The sequence below is a fragment of the Myotis nattereri genome, assembly GCF_964212035.1.
Source record: "Myotis nattereri genome assembly, chromosome: X".
Taxonomy (NCBI): domain Eukaryota; kingdom Metazoa; phylum Chordata; class Mammalia; order Chiroptera; family Vespertilionidae; genus Myotis; species Myotis nattereri.
Window position 1 is genome coordinate 85,361,465 of NC_138078.1, and position 25,041 is coordinate 85,386,505.

Genomic DNA, 25,041 nt, shown 5'->3' on the forward strand with positions numbered 1-25,041 from the left:
AGCGGAGCCGAGAGGCCTCAAGACCCCGGGATCAGCGGAGCCAAGAGACCTCAGGACCCTGGGATGAGCGGAGGCGAGAGGCCTCAGGACCCCGGGGTCAGCGGAGCCGAGAGGCCTCACGACCCCGGGATTAGCGGAGCCGAGAGGCCTCAAGACCCCGGGATCAGCGGAGCCAAGAGACCTCAGGACCCCGGGATGAGCGGAGGCGAGAGGCCTCAGGACCCCGGGGTCAGCGGAGCCGAGAGGCCTCAGGACCCGGGATCAGCGGAGCCAAGAGGCCTCAGGACCCCGGGGTCAGCGGAGGAGAGAGGCCTCAGGACCCCGGGGTCAGCGGAGCCAAGAGGCCTCAGGACGCCGGGATCAGCAGAGCCGAGAGGTTTCCCGAACCTGGGATCAGCAGAGCCGAGAGGCCTCAGGACCGCGGGATGAGCAGAGCCGAGAGGCCTCCCAGCCCGGGATCAGCGGAGCCCCGGGGCCTCAGGACCCTGGGGTCAGCGGAGCAGAGAGGCCTCAGGACCCCGTGATGAGCGGAGCTGAGAGGCGTCAGGACCCCGGGGTCAGCGGAGGCGAGAGGCCTCAGGACCCCGGGATCAGCGGAGCCTAGAGGCCTCAGGACCCCGGGATCAGCGGAGCCGAGATGCCTCAGGACCCCAGGGTCAGTGGAGCCGAGAGGCCTCAGGACCCCGGGATCAGCTGAGCCGAGAGGCCTCACGACCCCATGATCAGCGGAGCCAAGAGGCCTCAGGATCCCGGGATGAGCGGAGCCGCGAGGCCTCAGGACCCCTGGGTCAGCGGAGGCGAGAGGCCTCCAGGCCCTGGGATGAGCAGAGCCGAGAGGCCTCAAGACCCCGGATTATCAGCGGAGCCGAGAGGCCTCACGACCCCGGGATTAGCGGAGCCGAGAGGCCTCACGACCCCGGAATCAGCGGAGCCGAGAGGCCTCCCGGCCCTGGGATCAGCGCTGCCGAGAGGCCTTAGGGCCCAGGGATGAGCGGAGACGAGAGGCCTCAGGACCACGGGATGAGCGGAGCCGCGAGGCCTCAGGACCCCGGGATCAGCGCTGCCGAGAGGCCTCAGGGCCCAGGGATGAGCGGAGCCGAGAGGCCTCCCAGCCCGGGATCAGCGGAGCTGCGAGGCCTCAGGAACCCGGGGTCAGCGGAGGCGAGAGGTCTCAGGACCCCGGGGTCAGCGGAGCCAAGAAGCCTCAGGACGCCGGGATCAGCGGAGCCGAGAGGCTTCCCGGCCCTGGGATCAGCAGAGCTGAGAGGCCTCAGGACCCCGGGATCGGCGGAGCCGAGAGGCCTCACGACCCCGGGATCAGCGGAGCAGAGAGGCGTCAGGACCCCGGGATCAGCGTAGCCGCGAAACCTGAGGACCCCGGGATCAGCGGAGTCTAGAGGCCTCCAGGCCCTCGGATCAGCAGAGCCGAGAGGAGTCAGGAACCCGGGGTCAGCGGAGCCGCGAGGCCTCAGGACCCCGGGATGAGCGAAGCCGAGAGGCCTCCCAGCCCGGGATCAGCGGAGTCGAGAAGCCTCCTGGTCCTGGAATGAGCGGAGCAGGGAGGCCTCCCGGCCCTGGGATCAGAGGAGCTGCGAGGCCTCAGGACCCCGGGATCAGCGGAGCCTAGAGGCCTCAGGACCCCGGGATCAGCGGAGCCGAGATGCCTCAGGCCCCAGGGTCAGTGGAGCCGAGAGGCCTCACGACCCCGGGATTAGCGGAGCCGAGAGGCCTCACGACCCCGGAAACAGTGGAGCCGAGAGGCCTCCCGGCCCTGGGATCAGCGCTGCCGAGAGGCCTTAGGGCCCAGGGATGAGCGGAGCCGAGAGGCCTCAGGACCACGGGATGAGCGGAGCCGAGAGGCCTCAGGACCCCGGGGTCAGCGGAGCCAAGAGGCCTCAGGACCCCGGGGTCAGCGGAGCCGAGAGGCCTCAGGACCCCGGGGTCAGCGGAGCCGAGAGGCCTCAGGACCCCGTGATGAGCGGAGCTGAGAGGCGTCAGGACCCCGGGGTCAGCGGAGGCGAGAGGCCTCAGACCCCGGGATCAGCGGAGCCTAGAGGCCTCAGGACCCCGGGGTCAGCGGAGCCGAGAGGCTTCAGGACCCCGGGGTCAGCGGAGCAGAGAGGCGTCAGGACCCCGGGATCAGCGGAGCCGCGAGGCCTGAGGACCCCGGGATGAGCGAAGCCAAGAGGCCTCCCAGCCCAGGATCAGCGGAGTCGAGAGGCCTTCTGGTCCTGGAATGGGCGGAGCCGGGAGGCCTCCCGGCCCTGGGATCAGAGGAGCTGCGAGGCCTGAGGACCCTGGGATCAGCGGATCCGAGAGGCCTCAGGACCCTGGGATGAGCGGATCCGAGAGGCCTCAGGACCCCGGGGTCAGCGGAGCCGAGAGGCCTCCAGGCCCTGGGATGAGCAGAGCCGAGAGGCCTCACGACCACGGGATCAGCGGAGCCGAGAGGCCTCACGACCCCGGGATCAGCGGAGCCAAGAGACCTCAGGACCCCGGGATGAGCGGAGCCGCGAGGCCTCAGGACCCCAGGGTCAGCGGAGTCTAGAGGCCTCCCGGCCCTAGGATCAGCACAGCCAAGAGGAGTCAGGACCCCGGGGTCAGCGGAGCCGAGAGGCCTCCAGGCCCTGGGATGAGCAGAGCCGAGAGGCCTCACGACCCCGGGATCAGCGGAGCCGAGAGGCCTCACGACCCCGGGATCAGCGGAGCCGAGAGGCCTCCCGGCCCTGGGATCAGTGGAGCCTAGAAGCCTCAGGACCATGGGATGAGCGGAGCCGCGAGGCCTCAGGACCCCGGGGTCAGCGGAGGCGAGAGGCCTCCAGGCCCTGGGATGAGCAGAGCCGAGAGGCCTCACGACCCTGGGATCAGTGGTGCCGAGAGGCCTCCCGGACCTGGGATCAGCGGAGCCTAGAGGCCTCAGGACCCCGGTATCAGCGGAGCCCAGAGGCTTCAGGACACCGGGATCAGCGGAGCTGAGAGGCTTCACGACCCCGGGATCAGCAGAGCCGAGAGGCCTCCCAGCCCGGGATCAGCGGAGCCCAGAGGCCTCACGACCCCGGAATCAGCGGAGCCGAGAGGCCTCCCAGCCCGGGATCAGCAGAGTCCAGAGCCCTCCTGGTCCTGGAATGGGCAGAGCCGGGAGGCCTCCCGGCCCTGGGATCAGAGGAGCTGCGAGGCCTCAGGACCCCGGGATCAGCGGAGCCTAGAGGCCTCAGGACCCCGGGATCAGCGGTGCCGAGATGCCTCAGGACCCCAGGGTCAGTGGAGCCGAGAGGCCTCATGACCCCGGGATCAGCTGAGCCGAGAGGCCTCACGACCCCATGATCAGCGGAGCCAAGAGGCCTCAGGACCCCGGGATGAGCGGAGCCGCGAGGCCTCAGGACCCCTGGGTCAGCGGAGGCGAGAGGCCTCCAGGCCCTGGGATGAGCAGAGCCGAGAGGCCTCACGACCCCGGGATCAGCGGAGCCGAGAGGCCTCACGACCCCGGGATTAGCGGAGCCGAGAGGCCTCACGACCCCGGAATCAGCGGAGCCGAGAGGCCTCCTGGCCCTGGGATCAGCGCTGCCGAGAGGCCTTAGGGCCCAGGGATGAGCGGAGCCGCGAGGCCTCAGGACCCCGGGATCAGCGCTGCCGAGAGGCCTCAGGGCCCAGGGATGAGTGGAGTCGAGAGGCCTCCCAGCCCGGGATCAGCGGAGCCGAGAGGCCTCCTGGTCCTGGAATGAGCGGACCCGAGAGGCCTCCTGGCCCTGGGATCAGCGGAGCTGCGAGGCCTCAGGACCCCCGGGTCAGCGGAGGCGAGAGGCCTCAGGACCCCGGGGTCAGCGGAGCCGAGAGGCCTCAGGACCCGGGATCAGCGGAGCCAAGAGGCCTCAGGAACCCGGGGTCAGCGGAGGCGAGAGGTCTCAGGACCCCGGGGTCAGCGGAGCCAAGAAGCCTCAGGACGCCGGGATCAGCGGAGCCGAGAGGCTTCCCGGCCCTGGGATCAGCAGAGCTGAGAGGCCTCAGGACCCCGGGATCAGCGGAGCCAAGAGGCCTCAGGACCCCGGGATGAGCGGAGCCTCGAGGCCTCAGGACCCCTGGGTCAGCGGAGCCGAGAGGCCTCCGCGCCCTGGGATGAGCAGAGCCAAGAGGCCTCACGACCCCGGGATCAGCGGAGCCGAGAGGCCTCACGACCCCGGGATCAGCGGAGCCGAGAGGCCTCACGACCGCGGGATTAGCGGAGCCGAGAGGCCTCACGACCCCGGGATCAGCGGAGCCAAAAGACCTCAGGACCCCGGGATGAGCGGAGCCGCGAGGCCTCAGGACCCCGGGGTCAGCGGAGTCTAGAGGCCTCCCGGCCCTGGGATCAGCAGAGCCAAGAGGAGTCAGGACCCCGGGGTCAGCGGAGCCGCGAGGCCTCACGACCCTGGGATCAGCGGAGCCTAGAGGCCTCCCAGCCCGGGATCAGCGGAGCCAAGAGGCCTCCTGGTCCTGGAATGAGCAGAGCCTGGAGGCCTCCCGCCCCTGGGATCAGCGGAGCTGCGAGGCCTCAGGACCACGGGATGATCGGAGCCGCGAGGCCTCAGGACCACGGGATGATCGGAGCCGCGAGGCCTCAGGACCCCGGGGTCAGCGAATGCGAGAGGCCTCCAGGCCCTGGGATGAGCAGAGCCGAGAGGCCTCAGGACCCCGGGATCAGCGGAGCCGAGAGGCCTCAGGACCCCGGGATGAGCGGAGCCTCGAGGCCTCAGGACCCCGGGGTCAGCGGAGCCGAGAGGCCTCCGCGCCCTGGGATGAGCAGAGCCAAGAGGCCTCACGACCCCGGGATCAGCGGAGCCGAGAGGCCTCACGACCCCGGGATCAGCGGAGCCGAGAGGCCTCACGACCCCGGGATCAGCGGAGCCGAGAGGCCTCACGACCCCGGGATCAGCGGAGCCGAGAGGCCTCCCGGCCCTGGGATCAGCGGAGCCTAGAGGCCTCAGGACCCCGGTATCAGCGTAGCCGAGAGTCTTCAGGACACCGGGATCAGCGGTGCTGAGAGGCTTCACGACCCTGGATCAGCGGAGCCGAGAGGCCTCCCAGCCCGGGATCAGCGGAGCCGAGAGGCCTCATGACCCTGGGATCAGCGGAGCCGAGAGACCTCAGGACCCCGGGATGAGCGGAGCCGCGAGGCCTCAGGACCCCGGGGTCAGCGGAGTCTAGAGGCCTCCCGGCCCTAGGATCAGCACAGCCAAGAGGAGTCAGGACCCCGGGGTCAGCGGAGCCGAGAGGCCTCCAGGCCCTGGGATGAGCAGAGCCGAGAGGCCTCACGACCCCGGGATCAGCGGAGCCGAGAGGCCTCAAGACCCCGGGATCGGCGGAGCCGAGAGGCCTCCCAGCCCGGGATCAGCAGAGTCGAGAGGCCTCCTGGTCCTGGAATGAGCGAAGCCGGGAGGCCTCCCGGACCTGGGATCAGCGGAGCTGCGAGGCCTCAGGACCCTGGGATCAGCGGATCCGAGAGGCCTCAGGACCCTGGGATCAGCGGATCCGAGAGGCCTCAGGACCCTGGGATGAGCGGATCCGAGAGGCCTCAGGACCCCGGGGTCAGCGGAGCCGAGAGGCCTCCAGGCCCTGGGATGAGCAGAGCCGAGAGGCCTCACGACCACGGGATCAGCGGAGCCGAGAGGCCTCACGACCCCGGGATCAGCGGAGCCAAGAGACCTCAGGACCCCGGGATGAGCGGAGCCGCGAGGCCTCAGGACCCCAGGGTCAGCGGAGTCTAGAGGCCTCCCGGCCCTAGGATCAGCACAGCCAAGAGGAGTCAGGACCCCGGGGTCAGCGGAGCCGAGAGGCCTCCATGCCCTGGGATGAGCAGAGCCGAGAGGCCTCAGGACCCCGGGATCAGCGGAGCCGAGAGGCCTCACGACCCCGGGATCAGTGGTGCCGAGAGGCCTCCCGGCCCTGGGATCAGTGGAGCCTAGAAGCCTCAGAACCCCGGTATCAGCGTAGCCGAGAGGCTTCAGGACACCGGGATCAGCGGTGCTGAGAGGCTTCACGACCCTCGGATCAGCAGAGCCGAGAGGAGTCAGGACCCCGGGGTCAGCGGAGCCGCGAGGCCTCAGGACCCCGGGATGAGCGAAGCCGAGAGGCCTCCCAGCCCGGGATCAGCGGAGTCGAGAGGCCTCCTGGTCCTGGAATGAGCAGAGCAGGGAGGCCTCCCAGCCCTGGGATCAGAGGAGCTGCGAGGCCTCAGGACCCCGGGATCAGCGGAGCCTAGAGGCCTCAGGACCCCAGGGTCAGTGGAGCCGAGAGGTCTCAGGACCCCGGGATCAGCGGAGCCGAGAGGCCTCACGACCCCGGTATCAGCGGAGCCAAGAGGCCTCAGGACCCTGGGATGAGTGGAGCCGCGAGGCTCAGGACCCCGGTGTCAGCGGAGCCGATAGGCCTCCAGGCCCTCGGATGAGCAGAGCCGAGAGGCCTCACGACCACGGGATCAGCGGAGCCGAGAGGCCTCACGACTCCGGGATCAGTGGAGCCGAGAGGCCTCCCAGCCCGGGATCAGCGGAGCCCTGAGGCCTCCTGGTCCTGGAATGAGCGGAGCCGAGAGGCCTCCCAGGCCGGGATCAGCAGAGTGGAGAGGCCTCCAGCCCTTGGATGAGCAGAGCCAAGAGGCCTCAGGACTCCGGGATCAGCGGAGCCGAGAAGCCTCATGACCCCGGGGTCAGCGGAGCCGAGAGCCTCTGTGCCCAGGATCAGCTGAGCGAGAGGGGTCCTGGCCCCGGGATCATTGGGGAAGGAGACATCTCAGCCCTGGGATCTGCGTGACAGGGGGCAATCACCGAACCCCTGATCTCCCTGCAGCTCTGTTCATGGTAAGGGGCCTCGCTCCAACTCCCCCATTGGCCCTGCTCTGAGCCCGACCAGGGGCTGCACCTAAGGATTGGGCCTGCCCTCTGCCACCGGGGAGCAGGCCTAAGCCAGCAGTTTGTTATCTCCGGAAAGGGCACAGGACGGGCTGAGGGAACCCCCCCACCCAGTGCACACATTTTTGTGCACCTGGCCTCTTGTCCTATATAATAAAATGCTAATATGCAATTTTACTGAACAAGGTCAACCAGTCGCTATGATGTGTACTGACCACCAGGGGGCAGATGCTCAATGCAGGAGCTGCTTCCTGGTGGTCAGTGTACTCCCACAAGGGGAGCACTGCTTCGCCAGAAGCTGGGCTCATGGCTGGTGAGAGCAGTGGCGATCTTGAAACCTCCCCTGCCTCTGCGGCAGCACTAAGGATATCGGACTGCTGGCTTAGACCCACTCTCCTGAGGGCTCTAGGACGGTGAGAGGGCATAGCAGGGCTGAGGGACTCCCCTGCCTCAAGTGCACAAATTTTGTGCACAGGGCCTCTAGTTATAAAATAACTATCTCTTCCTTGGCTTTTATGTTAACACGTTCTCCTGATCTTCCTCTTTTTATTTTATGGTCACTCTTTTAAGTTTTATTTTAGACTCAAGCATTGCTGTTTGATCACTAAATCCTGACATTCATTAAATAAATGTATGTCTATTTCTTTTTACTCTATACTTTTCCGAATGAAATCTCTCCCATGCTCCCAAATTATATCTCTAGCCCAGACCTCTTTTCTGAACTTCAGATCCTTCTATCCATTTAATATTTTGAAAACTTTCAAACTTATTAAAAGTACCTGAATGTACCTAAATATACTGCTTTAAGTTAAAATTCCATTTTTTTTATTGCTTAAAGTATTACATAGAGTATTACATATGTGTCCTTTTTCCCCCCGCACCCTTAACAATCCCCTGGCCGCCCCTACCCCCCAGTGTCTTATATCCGTTGGTTATGCTTATATGCATGCATACAAGTCCTTTAGTTGATCTCTTACCCCCCTCCATCCTGCCCCCCAACCCTCCCCGGCCTTCCCGTTGCAGTTTGACAATCTGTTTGAGGCAGCTCTGCCTCTGTATCTATTATTGTTCAAAAGTTTATAATGGTCTCTATTATCCATGAATGAGTGAGGTCATGTGGTATTTTTCCTTCATTGACTGGCTTATTTCACTTAGCATAATGCTCTCCAGCTCCATCCATTAAAATTCCATTTTTAATTTTTAGCCTTAAAATGTTTAATCATTTCCCTCATCTAGAGGAGTATAATAAAATAAACAAAAGTGAAGCTGATAAAAGGATTCACTAGACCAGAATCAACCATCTCTAGGAAGTTATTGTCAAAGACAAGTCATATTGTGTGAATTTAAACATCTCCCAACATAATGATGGAATGGGGTGTTTTCTCTTGTGATCATATTATTTTTGCATCATATATTTTAACCTATGTAATTAGGTAAATGCAAATTTAATTTTGGTGTTTGTGTTTGTATGTGAATTATACCTTTTATGTAATATCTCCAGGAATTAGTTTTGGTCAGAAAGTCCATATTGTCTGATGTTAAAATAACTGCATACACTTCCATTTTGTTTGTATTTGCCTGAAACAGATAGATGATAAATAGGTAGATAGATAATAGATGGATAGATGATAGATAGGTAGAATTTGTTCATTAGATTTTACATATAAGTGAGATCATACGGTATTTGTCTTTCTCTGACTGGCTTATTTCACCTAGCATAATATGTAATCTGCAGGTCCATCCATGCTGTCACAAAAGGTTCCTTCTTTTTTAAGGCAGCATATATTCCATTCTGTTAAACATACCACAGCTTTTTTATCCACTCATTTACTGATGGGCACTTGAACTGTTTCCAAATCTTGGTTATTGTAAATAACACTGCAATGAACATAGGGGTGCATATATTCTTTCAAATTGGTGTTTTGGGATGCTTAGGATATATTCCCAGAAGAAGGATCACTGGGTCAAAAGGCAGTTCTATTTTTAATTTTTGGAGGAAATTCCATACTGTTTTCCTCATTGTCTGCACCAGTCTGCATTCCCACCAACAGTATACTAAGTAGGGTTCCATTTTCTCCACAACCTCACAGCATTTGTTTGTTGATTTATTGGTGGTGTGAGGTGATATCTCATTGTGATTTTAATTTACATCTGTGTCACTTGAAAACAGCATACAGTGGGTCTTGTTTTCTATTATATTTTTATACAGACTAACAAAACTTTTATTTTAATTTAAATATTTGGTCCACTTCTACTTACTCAACATATTGATATATTTTTTATTTCCATCACTATTTGTCCTATATTATTTTTGTTTCTATTTCTCACCTTTCTTGTCTTTATGTAGATTATTTTTCATTTTCATTCTAATATTGTTTAATTTATTCACTGTACTTTTTTTTTCTTTTGTACCTTATCCTATAAAATTCCAATATGGCTCCTTAAATTAGTTTTCTTCACTCTTGGATTACATTACTTTTATCCTTTTTTCTGCTATGTGGTGTATCACGTTAATTGATTTTCCTATGTTGAAACATCCTTTCATGCAAGGTGTAAATTGTACATGGTTATGGTTTATGATCCTTTTGATGTGTTGTTCAATTCCTTTTGCGAGTATTTTGTTGATTATTTTTGCATGTGTTTTCATCAGGGATCTTAGCCTATAGTTTTGTTTTTGTGTGTGGCGTCTTTGTTTGGCTGTAGTATCAGGATAATGTTGCCTTCATAAAAGGAGATTGAAAGTAATTTCTCTTCCTCAATTTTTTGGAAGAGTTCAAGAAGGATCATTATTAAATCTTCTTTAAATATTTGGTTGAACTTGTCTGTGAAGTCACCTATTCCCAGGCTTTTCTTTGTTGGGAGGTTTTTAGGTATTGCTTAAATATCCTTACTAGTTAAAGATCTTTTCCGATTTTCTATTTCTTAATGGTTCAGTCTTGGCAGGTTAACTGTTTCTAAGGATTTATCCTTTTTTCTAGTTTATAAAGTTTGTTGGTGTATCATTGTTCATAATAGTCTTTTATGATTTTCTTATTTCTGTAGAATCAGTTATGTCTCCTTTTTCAGTTCAAATTTTATTTACTTTAAGTTTTCTATCTTTATAAAATTACTCTATATAAAGGTTTGTTGATCTTATCCATCCTTTAAAAAAAAAACTGTTTCATAATTTTTGCCTTTTCTATTCTCTATTTCATGTATTTCTGCTCTGGTCATATATCCTCCCTTCTACTAACTTTAAGTTTAGTTTGTTTTTATTTTTCTAGCTTTCTAATTTATATAGTTGAATTTTTAAAAAATATTTATTCTTTTTAAATGTAGGTGGTTATTGCTATAAACTTACTTCTTAGTACTTGCTTTTGTAGCATCCTATATTTTAAGTATGTTGTGTTTTTGTTCATCTCAGATATTTTCAACTTATCTTTTGATTTTCTCTTTGACTCGTTGGTTATTTATTTTTTACCAAATTTATTGGGGTGACATTGTTTGCAAAACCATGCAGGTTTTAAGTGTACAACTCAGTAAAACATCACCTGCACAATGCCCCTTTGGCTGTATAAAAGTGTGTTATTTAATTTAGTTAATCTTCACAGATTTGTAAATATTCCAGTTTTTCTGCTATTAATTTCTACATTGTGGTCAGAAAAGATCCTTGATATAATTTGTATTTTAATTGGTTAAGACTTGTTTTGTGATGTAACATGTGACCTGTTCTCACAAATGATCGATGTGTATTTCAGAATGATGTACATTCTGCTGCTGCTGTGTTGAGTGTTCTGTATATATCGGTTAGGTTCATTTGATATGTAGTGTTGTTTATGTCCTTTGTTTCTTAGTTGAATTTTTCTCTGGAAATTTAATCCATTATTGAAAGTGGGATACTGAAGACTCATACTATTATTGTTTTGATGTCTATTACTCCTTAGAGTTCCTTCAATGTTTGCTTTATATATTGGACATATTTTTAAGTTGTTATTTTTTCTTGATTAATTGATATATTTTTATCACTGTACTAGAGGCCTAATGCACAAAATTCGTGCACTCGTGGAGGGGATTCCCTCAGCCTGGCCTGCTCCCTCTCGCAGTCTGGGAGCCCTTGGGGGATGTCTGACTGATGGCTCCCAGCGGGCCTAAACTGACAGTTGGACATCCTTAGTGCTTCTGTGGAGGTGGAAGAGGCTCCCGCCACAGCCACTGCACTTACCAGCCATGAGCCTGGCCTCTGGCTGAGTGGTGCTCCCCCTGTGGAAAGCCCTTGCTCCTGCATTGAGTGTCTTCCCCCTGGTGGTCAGTGCACGTCATAGCAACCAGTTGTTCTGTCATTCAGTCGATTTGCATATTAGCCTTTTATTATATAAGATAATGTTCTTCTTTGTCTCTTGTGACAGTTTTCTATTCAAAGTCTATTTTGTCTACATTCAGTCGATTTGCATATTAGCCTTTTATTATATAAGATAATGTTCTTCTTTGTCTCTTGTGACAGTTTTCTATTCAAAGTCTATTTTGTCTATGTAAGTAAGCTACCCCTGCTCTTTTTTGGTTACCATTTCCACAGAATACAGTTTTCCTTCTCTTCATTTTCAGCACAAATGTGTCCCTAAAGCTAGAGTGTCTGGTAGATAGCACACAGTTGGATCTCTCTTGGAGGGTATTGATTCAGCCACTCAATATCTTAGGATTAGAGAATTTACTCCATATACATTTAAAGTAATTATTGATAGCAAAGGATTTATTGTTGCCATTTTGTTAATTGTTTTGGTTGTCTTGTAGATTTTTATTTTGTTCTCTCTTACTGTCTCTGTTTAACTTTTTTTTATTGATATGCTTTGATTCCCTTCTTTTTTCTTTTTATAGCTTCCATAGGTAATTTCCTTGTTACCATTGGGCCTACATAAAATATTTTATTTGACTTCCTACATCAGTGTACTGCTACCTTTCATTAGTTTAGTAAAATTTTTATGCAAATAAAGGTTCCGCCCCTTTAGGTATTTATTATTACTATCCTTCCCTTTCAAATTTCCATATCAATTAATTTCAGAGCTTTACACACTATCCCCCAAGTCTCTTAGAATATTGCTCATTATGTTTCAGCTTTTTATTTCTCCATACTCTGTCCTGGGAATTTTCTTTAGTCTTCCACCAAACTGATTCTCATATTATCTGTGTCTCTTATGTTTTAATCCATCCACTGATTTTTAAAAATATTTTTTACTTTAGGATAGTTGTAGATTTACAGAAAATTTATAAACATTGTACTGACAGTCTCTGTATGCCCCATATCCATCTTTTACAAGTCTTATTATATCCATTGTGTTTTAAACTTTAATTATATTGTTATTCGTTCCTCTCTGTCTGAGCTATTTGATTAAAATCCATAACTTTGACAGACCTGTTTGTCTCCAGCCTCTCACCCTTACTCCTCACCCTAAGAAAACATGAAAATCAAAGTTGCTAGATTTAGCAAATATCTTTAAGGTGAAAGGTATCTTTAGTGTCCAGATATCCTTTCTGAGTTCTAATCTTTACTATACTATTTAATCTCTGAGTGTGTCTTATTTTCTATTTTATTGATACATTTGTTTTTTCACTAGAGGCCCAGTGCATGAAATTCGTGTACAGGGGGCGGGTCCCTCAGCCCAGCCTGCACCCTCTCCAATCTGGGACCCCTCAGGGGATGTCTGACTGCTTCTCACCATCTGGGACCGATGGCTCCTAACCGCTTGCCTGCCTAATTACCCTTAACCACCTCTGCCTGCCTGCCTGATTGCTCCTAACTGCTCCCCTGCTGGCCTGATCACCTCTAACCACCACTGCCTCGCCCCACACCCGGGACCCAGGATTCCCTCCTCCGGCTGGTCACAGGCACCCAGGACCCAGGCTTCCCTTCCTTTGGCCAGCCACAGGCACCCAGGACCCAGGCCAGCTTCAACTGGGCCGGCCACAGCTGCAGGGGACTGTGTGCAGGAGGCTTTGCCTGGGCTGCAGCCACAGGCACCCAGGACTGTGGGGCGGGCAGCTTGTCCCTCTCTTGGGCTGCAGCCACCAGCTCTGGTGCCCAGGACCATGGGGCGGGTGGCTTGTCCCTCTCCTGGGCTGCAGGCATAGGTGCAGCTGCTGGCATCCATGACTTGGGGTAGGCAGCTTGTCCCTCTCCTAGGCAGAAGCCTGACTGGTCCTCATTCCTCTCTTGTGAGCTCATTTGTGCCTGGCTAGTCCCCATTTCTCTCTCCCCAGCGTTGAGTGTCTGAGCTGTTACGGCGTGAAGGCGTGATGACCATTTACATATTAGCTCTTTATTATATAGGATTTACAATTCAGCATTTCAGATGTCTTCAGTGAGAGGATTATTCAGAATATGAAATAAGCCATGCTTCTGTAATGACTTGGAGCTTGATTCTAAAACCTCTTCCAAATAATTCTATGTATATCACTTACCTATTTACAGAGCAAGTAATTTTTAGTTCTTATATGTAGAAATTACTGATAGCTCCCATAGGGAACATAGAAACCAGGTGTCACAAATCTGTCACTGAAGCTCAGTTGTTCTAAATAGCACTACTTGTATACTATTAAAGCAGAAACATTTTTAAAATTCTCAATGGAGGATATGTTTTTATTGATTTGAGAGAGAGTGAGACAGGAATGGAGAAAAAGGAGAGAGAGAGAGAGAGAGAGAGAGAGAGAGAGAGAGAAACATCAATGTGAGAAACATTGATTGGTTGACAACCTCTTGGTATAGGGGAGGACGTTCCAACCAACAGAGCCACCTGGCCATTACCTAAAACAAAAAGTTTTGATGTGGTAATTTTGATGTGTTGTGAATCTTAAATTAATACTCAATGTAAATTAGCAGCAGCAATAAAATGGCCTATTTTTAACTATTGTTTTCAGAAGACAAAGTGGGTCACTGACTCTGATATATATTCTGATCTTATTTTTTTTAAATTGACTTTTTTAAAAAAAATATATTTTATTGATTTTTTTACAGAGAGGAAGGGAGAGGGATAGAGAGCCAGAAACATCGATGAGAGAGAAACATCGATCAACTGCCTCCTGCACATCTCCCACTGGGGATGTGCCCACAACCCAGGTACATGCCCTTGACCGGAATCGAACCTGGGACCCTTCAGTCCGCAGGCTGACGCCCTATCCACTGAGCCAAACCGGTTTCGGCTGATCTTATTTTTGATCTAAGAAACAAAGTCTTGAATTAAAACTTGATAAGTTAGAATGATTCAAATTTCGGCTTATTTCCCAGATAATATATGAAAGTACATAGTCCATTGCTGTCATCATTTATCCACAAGGTGGCATTGCAGGCCTTCAAAATCAACCAATTTCATCCAGTAAATCGCATTTGTGTTGAGATTTTGATCAGATTCTAAAGTAAGGGTCAGGTAGATATAAACAAATGTGTTCCTGCTTCTTCAAACACAGATTTTCTTAGAAGTAATCAATTACAAGAAATACTAAAGGATGAAACTAACATGTTAAAACATCATAAAAACATAGGGAACAGTAAGGCAGATTTTCCCAAATCATTTAGATTGCTTTTCTTTTATTTTTTTTTAATGTTTGAAGGTCTCCTTCCTGATTATATTTAGTAAAGTGTTACCTTATGGGCAGTTCCTGAATTGATATTAGTGGCATCTGACTCAGAATACTATGATTCAGCAAGGTGGTAGCCTGGGATTTGCATGTGTGTAGTGGATAATCCACAAATCTTGACTCTCTGAAGTGCAATTATCAAGAACCCCTCAAAGTGTTGTTGACAATAATAATTCATTTCTCATTCTCAATTAATCTAGAGCAGTGATGGCGAACCTTTTGAGCTCAGCGTGTCAGCATTTTGAAAAACCCTAACTTAACTCTGCTGCCGTGTCACATATAGAATTTTTTTGATATTTGCAACCATAGTAAAACAAAGATTTATATTTTTGATATTTATTTTATATATTTAAATGCCATTTAACAAAGAAAAATCAACCAAAAAATGAGTTCTCGTGTCACCTCTGACATGTGTGTCATAGGTTCGCCATCACTGATCTAGAGTCTTAATTTCTCTCCCGTCCACTGAAAAGACAAGCAGAACCTTATAATCATAGAATTTTAGAATTGAAAGATCTTTGAAAACCATATAATTCAGCACTCTTACAATTTAGAGAATTGAAATCAACATAGTTGAAGTAACTTCTTCAAGATGGTATTCCTTATCAGAATTATAGTCTTCCTGTCAGATGTGGCATTTGGTGAACACAAATTCTTGATGAGGCCATAATAGCGATGTGAGACTTTTAAGAAAAATAATAAGTTATTGCATCAAGGGGAAAAAAATAAAGGGCTATGTCTAAATGACTTCAGAAAAATAACGGTTGTAAGCTGCCCAAATCACACAGCTATTAAGACAAAGAACAGGTACTCAAGCAATAAAGCTGGTGTCTTAACCACCCTGAAATCACTTTTATTCCCAATGCCTAAAGCAAGCCTGGGCAGTGATAGTAGGCACCCACTAAATATTTGTCAAACTTAAAAACTAAACAGAATGGACATTATCTTTTGTGGAAGTGGCTAGAGTCAGGGTGAGGAACCAAATTTGGTTCCCTCATGCTGCCTTCCAAGAAAATAAAAGCTGCAGGACTAGAAGGAGGAGATTATCAAACATCAGACATGATGGATAGGTAGATTATTAATATATTATTACTATTATACAAATAATATGCGAGTGGATTATTTAAATGATTAAATATCTAATTATGTAAATAACTAGAGGCCCGGTACATGAGATTCGTGCACTGGGAGGGGGGGCGTTCCTCAGCCCGGCCTGTGCTCTCTCACAGTCCAGGGCTCTCGCAGTCTGGGACTCCTCGCTCCTACCACCTGCATGCAGCAGAGGCGGGAGAGGCTCCCGCCACTGCCGCTATGCTCGCCAGCTGTGAGTCCGGTTTCTGGCTGAGCAGCACACCCCGTGTGGGAGTGCACTGACCATCAGGGGGCATCTCCTGCTTTAAGCGTCTGCCCTCTGATGGTAAGTGTGCGTCATAGCAACTGGTCATTCTGCAGTTAAGTCGATTTGCATAGTAGCCTTTTATTATATAGGATATCTGAAACAGGAATGTAAGACTTAACCATAAACCATACAGAAATAACCACAGATGATGCTTGAGATTGTTCCAGACTTATTTCTTTTCCTATGGATACATATCTTTTTAATTTTTTTACAGAATTAGTATACACCAGGAATAACTTTTTCACCTTCTTTTGTCAATTAATAATAGATAAGCATCTTTTTCTGTTAGTAAACATACTTCGGCATATGTTCAGTGGCTTTAATTCAACTTGTTCCCTATTGTTGGACATTTAAATTTGCTTTTTGCTATTTTAAACATCAAAAATAAATCTTATAGCTCAAAAAAAGAAACAGTTTATGAAGTAATGCAGTTAATGAACCTCCCGTGGAGGGGAAGATGAAGATAGTTGCCTAGCATTGTATGGGCTCAATCACTGGTTGACACAATCTATAAAGTGAATCTTTGGCATTACTTCTCACTGAATAAGCTCAGGGTATCTAACTACCTTGCACATAGTTTCTACCTACTTTTTCAACATGCTTGATTATGAAATCTGTAACAACAGCACTGTGTATTCCTTAGTTGCTAATGTAATCATACATCTTAACATCCCAGCACATAGTAGGTACATTTTACATATTAAATCTGTACGTTGCCTAGTAACTTGTAAAATAGTTGACTGATTTGGATTAAATGTGTACAGTACTAGAGAGCATCAACTATTAATTGTATCTATCTTGTGGTTAGTGTGACTAGAAATAAAATAATGTAACATCAAATGTATTAATATTTCATTTTTATTTATTTGAGGCCTATGTCTTATAGAACTACTAACCTTATTAGACCTAACAAATATTTAAAATGATTCCTACCTCCTTCTTTCTCTATTATACCATAGTTACTCTGTCAAAAAAATTCTTCTGAAAAGTCAACAAATAATCCAATATTCATTTAACACCTTCAGTTTCAGAGTCAAAATCTGCAAAGGTTGTAGACAACATCATCTTCCCCTGAAGAGATGTACAGTCTAATATTGGAAACAGGCATATCAGTAAAGATAGGCTAGATTATGCTACAATGTCAAACAAGTCCCAAAATTCAGTGCCTTAACATTATAAAGGTTTACTGTTCCCTCATATTACATGTCTATTAAGTAGTACCTCAGAGATACAAATTGACACAATAGTCTTCATATTGAATTTTCTAGTAGCTATGCTAAAAAGAATCATATTTATGGAGATTTCACACTGGTAAATGGATGCACTGACCCAGAAGTGACACATATCACTTTAGCTTACAGAAATTTTTACAGAACTTCTAATTTACAAGAGCTAGTCATAGTGTTCCACTCCACCACAAGGGTGCCCAGAAAAAGCCCAGAAGATAGAGTACCAGGAATACTCGCTGATCAGTGATAATGACAATCACAGCAGAATATTCACAAATTACAGAATTGTCATATGGCAGAGAAGAAATTGATTTATGAAATAATTCACATATCCCTCATTTTATGGATAAGAATAGAGGCCCAGAAACTTTCCTCAAAAATTTAAAAATGAAACTGCCTTTTGACGCAGTGATTCCACTTCTGGAAATATATCCAAAGAAACCAGAAACACAAATTCAAAAGACTATATGCACCCCTACTATTGCTATTGCAGCATTATTTATAATAGCCAAGATCTGGAAACAGCCTAACTGTCCATCAGTAGATGAAAGGATAAAATAGCTGTGGCACATTTACACAATGGGATACTACACCACTGTATAAAGGAAGGAACTCTTACCTTTTGTGACAGCATGGATAGATCTGGAGAGTATTTTGCTAAGTGAAATAAGCCAGTCAGAGAAAGACAAATAACTTATGCTATCACTTATATGTGGAATGTAACAGATTGACAGCTATCAGAGGGAAGGTGGAAGGGGAGATTGGATGAAAGAAGGTGAAGAGATTAGCCGAAAAACATATATGCATAGCCCAGGACACAGACTACAGTGACGTGATGGCCAGAAGGAAGGGTGTGTGGGGGCTGTGGGGAAGGGGATAACATGGGGACATGTGTAATAGTGTCAACAATAAAAATAAAGTAAAAACAAAAAGAGATGATCAGTGTATACAGTGATCTTTGATTAATAGTTTGTTTCACATTTTTGCTTTCTCTTCCTAAACATACTAGTAAAAGAATAAAATAGAGGTTGGTAATCTTTCCTTGCACCAGCTTATCTAGTATCCCTGCTATTTGTATAACTAAAATGTCAGCTGTTCTGGTATCTGTATATTCTGCATCATTATTTTAGCCAACCCTGAGGTGAAAATGGGTGGGTTGGAGCTCTTTCTCAAAAAGTTTTCTGTGGCTGTAATGTAAATGAATCCATAAGGCAGCAAATTCCTTCAGCCATGATCCTGTACTGGGTATTAGAATGGGGTTTGATTGTAACGTGATCATGATGAGGGCTCACTGCCCTTTTTTTTTCAATTGTTATTAGTGCCTTGTCTTCCTTTCAAAGTCTTTTTGTTTATTTATTCATTATTTTCTATGTACAGTTTGCGCCAGTCACCTCATTTAGATTCTGAATTCATGCCTCACTCCCAAAACATTTATTTTATTACGTTTTGTTCAATGAGAAGTTAACTAGCTATTCTTTCTGAGTATGATTCTGGAATTTTTCCAAATCTTTGAAGCTATTATCATCAGTGCCCCAACAGGTAGTTACACAAAATCAGTTCTGAAGCGTTAAATAATTTTCAAGTTGTCAAGCAGTGAAAGGCATCTCCTTTCTTAGTATCCTTACTGTGCTCTCTTAAGCCCTATAGGCTTAGAAGTGATCCACGATCATTTTGAATCTGACCTTTGTAGAATTCCAGTGGGAAGCGTGAACCTTGATAGCCTCGTCTTCTGTCCTGCCACCTCTCAAGTGCTCAGATCACCAGCAGCCATTTCAGTTTGTCTGTGACTATGAGACAAGCCACTAACAGCCTTTGTCATTTCAATTTTTCACACATTTTCTTTTCCTAACAGTCCTTGCCATTTCAATTTTTCACACATCTCTCAATCTCCGTCTATCTCCCTAGCTCTTGCTCTCGCGCTCGCTTGTGCGCTCTCTCTCTCTCTTCTTGTGTGTGTGGTCTCTATGTGAGTGAGAACTACTCTCAGCACCCAGCTGCCACAGGCCACTCAGATGTAAGAAAACACAGCTTCAGAACTGTCAAACAAAATGAACATGAAGCAAATCACAAAGGAGCCAGTTGGCTACGATTAGGCCTGGGGATCCCACTCTAGCTATGCCAGATTGCTACGGTTCATCAGGAAAGCCTGAGGTAGGAAGACATTTTGCCTACACTTTTGCAGCTACTCTCACAGGAACACCATCTATCAAAAGGATGTTTCCTGAAGCATGCTATGTAAGGGCTGATTACTAAAGAGCAGTCAAGGCCAACTTAGTCTGCCTGTCCTTTTGACACTTGTGCAAAGAAACAGTTACTATGGAGATCAGAAAACAGAATTTGCAACAGAAGCTACGAATGTACATGTTTAGAGTGTTGTATGCATGTATGACCCTCCCATGAAATTTAAAACAATATCCTCTCAAGTTCTAGTGAGTTAGTGTGAAGAGTGACTCTTATAACTTTGTGCCAAAGAATGTTTCTTCAATGAGAGTTGAGAGAAATGGGTGGAATAAAAACAATTGACTGCTCTTTGTATCCTATGTCAGTGAAACAGCACTGGGCAGTGCTGTGAAAACTATCTCTTAGAAGGAAAACATCCAAAATAAAAACTATACTTTTCAGGGAATAGGATTTCCTCTAAGGGTAACTATTCTACTGAACCTGCATTGTCTGTTTAGCTTTTGAGTAGGGTCAGGTAATGAAAAAAACACCCCTTGAGCCCAGCTTTATACATGCTGAGCCAGCTTCTCCCAAGGCCTAAGCTACTCCTAGGTGGGAGGTACATTTAAACATTTACTTTTTCAGGCTTTCAACTTTTGCTGACATGGTTGCTTAATAAGTCCTATCCAGGGAACCTGAAAATAGTAATACCTTATTTACTGCCTAAGAGTACCTTTTAGGCCCCAGGAGAATCTACCTTTTTATGTCTCTCTATATAAATGGTAAATTAAAACAAAACATTTCTTTGATTTTATTTCAGTCCCAAATGCCAACCCCCGAGATGTGCACAGATTATATTCACATTCAGACAAACTACTGTACAACTAACAGTTCTTCTCTTATTACTTTGATCCCTAGCTGGCTTTTCCTGCTGTGCGCTCAGCATCTTAATCCATACAGTATGACCCTTTGCCTTTGTAGTTTCTGTTGTTCAGTAAGGGAAATGAAGTCGCCAGTACTTCACCGTAGGAAATTCTGTTCCATGTGGAGAACTGCCTTTGCTTTAAGATCCTTCTAATATTTTACTTCAGTGGGAGGGAAAAAGTGTCAGTGATCTTTTTTTATGGCTCTAAAAATTTACAAACAGCTTACTGGGAGTTAAAAGACGGGTACAATGATTAAGGGGATTATAGGTTTGAACAGAATAATTTGAAGAAGTTCAATATTTTGGATTAGATAAAGAAAGCCTGTTTAATTAGAGGTGGATATGGAGTTTTACAATCCTGAAAGAAGTACGACACCTATTTCAAGTAGATTTTGCTAGCAGAATTGACAAACACATTGAGGTGGACTAGTGATGTATGTGTATTGCCTTTTTTAATTTTAGTGAATGGAAAGGGCAAAACACTACAGGAGTCTGAGTTTTGACCTAGTTTTGTTCATCGCTAGCTATATATCCCTCTCTGATCAATCACTTTTTTCATTGAGTTTATTGGAGTGACATTGGTTAACAAAACCATACAGGTTTCAAGTGTACAACTCGACAAAACATCATCTGCATTTGGGCGTGTGCCCATCGTCCAAAGCAAAGTCTCTTTCCATCCCATGTATCCCCCCTTTGCCCTCTTCCACCTCCCACACCCCCTTTCTCTCTCGCATCATGATATTGTTGTCTGTGCCTATGGGATATATATATTCTCAAAATAAATGTACACAGCCTTAGCTGGTTTGGCTCAGAGGATAAAGTGTTGGTCTGTGGACTGAAGGGTCCAGGGTTCAATTCTGGTTAAGGGCACATGCCCAGGTTGTGGGCTTGATCCTCAGTGAGGGCCCTGCAAGAGGCACCAATTAATGATTCTCTTTCATCATTGATTTCTATCTCTCTCTTTCTCTTCCTTCCTCTCTAAAATCAATAAAAAATAAAAAAATTAAAAATATGTATACACACTTTAACAGCTTATAGCTTGATTTTGAAATTGAAATTTATTTTAATAAACACTGCCTTTATAATTCAAAGTTTGTGTGTATATTTTTGGGTGACACCATATATATATTTTGCTTAATCCCTTCGCCTTTTGTACACCCAGCTCCCAACTCCTCCCCCTTCTGACAGCTGTGAGTCTGTTCCCTGTATCCATGCCTCTGTTTCTCTTTTGTTTGTCAGTTTATTTTGTTCATTAGCTTCCACATATAAGTGAGATCATATGGTATTTGTTTTTGTCTGGCTTATTTCACTTAGCATAATAATATTCAGGTTCATCATGCTGTCACAAAAGCTAGGATTTTCTTCTTTTTTATGACTGAGTAATATGCTATTGTGTAACTGTACCACAGTTTTGTTTTGCTTTTTTTTTTATCCACTCATCTACTGATGGGCACTTGGACTCTTTCCAGATCTTGGCTATCTAATCTAATAAAAAGGCAATATGCAAATTAACCATCACTCCACGACAAAGATGGTGGTGCCATAGTGGCTGTGGAGGGAGGGAGGGCTGCACACACAATGCGGGGCTGCTGGGCTGGGAGCGTGCCCCCGGTGGCCACCGTGTGGCTTGAGGCATGCCCCCAGCCCAGTGGACAGAAGACCAGGGGTCAGAACACAGGACTGCTGGGCTGGGGACATGCCCCCAGTGGCCACTGCATGTCTCGGAGCATGCTCCCAGCCCAGTGGACAGAAGCCCAGCAGACAGAATGCAGCTGGAGTTCCCAGTCCTTTTGGTTTCTGCAGTCCCTGGACTGGAAGCAGAAACCAAGAGCACGGGGAGCACCAGGAATGCTGGGAATCGTAGTTCTGGTGGCAGATGCGTTGGCGTGATCTCCAGCAGTTCTCAACCTGTGGGTTGCGACCCCTTTGGCGGTTGAACTACCCTTTCACAGGGGTCGCCTAAGACCATTCTGCGTATCAGATATTTACATTATGATTCATAACAGTAGCAACATTACAGTTATGAAGTAGCAACGAAAATAATTTTATGGTTGGGTCACAACATGAGGAACTGTATTTAAAGGGCCAGAAGGTTGAGAAACACTGTCCTAGACACTCGAGCAAAGTGAGCCTGGAGAAATTTACTGTTGCGGGTGTGAGATGGAGGGACAGCAAAGGTGAGACACATAAGTGAAGTCAGAGTGTCGAAGAAAAATTAAAAGGAAGATATAATGCAACGTCTAGGAAATCTCCACCAATGGAGCAAAGAAAAAAAAATCCCTCTACTATTCTGTGAGCACCAAACCAGACTGGGCTGGGGTCTCAGACAATCCGCTCATATGATTGCAAAGGCAGACAGAAACTTCACTCTTTCATGTAGCCAGGCAGTTACAACGCACAACATGCACGTTTTCATGGAAGAGGACTTAACAGCACCGTTTGCTGTACACCCTCTGGTAAGTCACCTTTTTGGTGGCCATCTGTGTTAGTTAATCGCCATAATCAAGAGTAAAAATTAACACTTTTCTACCTCTATGACAAGCAGGTCCTTACAGCTTGGAGCAAGGCAACTATCTATAATAACAAAAGTGTAATATGCTAATTAGACCGGATAGCCAAACGACCTTACGGACATCATTCCAGATGTCCTTCCAGACGAAGCTGTAGTGGCGGGGCTGAGGCAGAGGTGGTTAGGGGTGATCAGGCAGGTAGGCGAGCAGTAAGGGGCAATCAGGCAGGCAGGCAGAGGCAGCTAGGGATGAGCAGGTAGGCAGGTGAGCAGTTGGGGCCATCAGGCAGGCAGAGTGGTTAGGGGAAATCAGGAAGGCTGGCAGGCAAGCATCCCAGATTGCGAGAGGGTGCAAGCAGGGCTGAAGGACTGCCCCCACCCCCCGTGCATGAATTTCATGCACCAGGCCTCTATTTGAAATAATGCTGCTATGAACATAAGGGTGCATATTTTTTAAAATTGGTGTTTTTAGATTCTTAGCATATATTCACAGAAGTGGAGCCAGAGTCAAAAGGCAGTTCCAGTTTTAATTTTTGAGGAAATTCCATACTGTTTTCCACAGTGGCTGTACCAGTCTGCATTCCCACCAACTGTGCACTTGGGTTCCCTTTTCTCCACATCCTCACCAGCACTTGTTGATTGTTGATTTATTGATGGTAGCCATTCTGGCAGGTGTATACACTGATAATCTTAATAATACTATCAACAGTAATAACAAAAATAAACAAACCATCACCACCACAACTTAGTGGTTCTACTATGTACCAGACACTTATTTTACATACAGTGTCTTATAAAGTCCTTTAATGGAAATCTTTAGCCCTATTTTCAAGGGTTAAGAAAGTGAGTCCCAAAGAGGTTAAGTACTTTTCCCAAAGTCTCACCTGAGTAGCAGAACTAGAATATGAGAAGCCCAGTGTTCTTTCCAATAAACCATTTCCCCCCAATTTGTATTTTATAAGATTACTTTCTGAGAGATGTTTCATAGGAATTCCACTTAAAAAGCTCCAAAAGGAAAATCTCTGTGCTGGAAAAAATTACACTATTTTATGACTCTTGACCAAGTTCATTGCATATTAGAGTAGTGATGTTTCTAAGAAGTCCCACAGTATATAACTGGTTTAAATAATAATTCCCAACTGATTTTAACACAGAATTTCTTTTTCAAGAACATTTATTAATATCCTTGAAACTGTTCTGAGAGCCACTGGTTTAGGTAATCTCACTAATAAAGCAAAACCAAAGACACAAGCTGGCCACACCAGGTTTTATATTTGTATTGCAATATGTAATTTTTTTCTTCCTTTAAATTTTTATTATTTAAAATTTATCTTTATTGTTGAAAGTATTACATATGTCCCATTTTACCCCCCAATGACCCCCTCCACTCTGCTCCTGCCCCTTCCCCAGGTCTTCATCCCACTGCAATATATAATTTTCAAAGTATTTTCAAAACTACTTGAAACACAAGGCATAGCTGGTGGTGTTATCTCCACTTTACCAATCAAACATTATCAAGTTCAATGAGACTATTAGTTGATTAAGATCACTTGTCCAAACTTTATCACTAATTAGCTGTAAAGTTTGGACAAAAACTTTAGCCTTCCAACTTGTAGTCTAGTATGCTTTATGCTATACTTTGCAACTTTGCTAGAGTGCTCCCTTTCCTCTAATTCTCAAAAGTAAGGTTAATTTACATTTGAATGTATACTGGATCAAAGGTTGGTAACAAGATTTGAAACAATGATGTAAAAAAAAGTTTTAAAGTCCTATTGTCTTTGTAGCCTAAATATAAGGAAAAACATCATAAGACCCCCCAAAATACAAATTGTAAGATAAAATTTGATGGGTTGACTATATCAACTTAATTGATGAAGGACTAAGAACTAAAATAAACAATTAAACTACCGTAAAAATACAAGAAAAATAAAACAATGAAAATGGTGAAAGTATATGAACAGACAATTTAGGGAAATAAAACTTCTATGTATAATCTATATATATAAATGACTAAGAGACCATTATGACCAGACAGCCAGAAGACCGGCCAGTAGCTATGATGTGCCCTGACCACCAGGAGGCACATGCTCAACACAGGAGCTGCCCCCTGGTGATCAATGTGCTCCCACAGCCAACCTCCTGTGGCTGGCCAACCGCCTGTGGGCCTTCTCCTCCCCCCCCTTTCCCCCCCGGCCGGCCAGCCTCAATCACTGACCAGGCTGAGGGACTCCACCAGTGCATGAATTAGTGCACTGGGCCTCTAGTAAGTATAAAAAATATGCTCAAAATCATTAGTAATCAGATAAATGTACATTAAAAAATGTTATGCTACT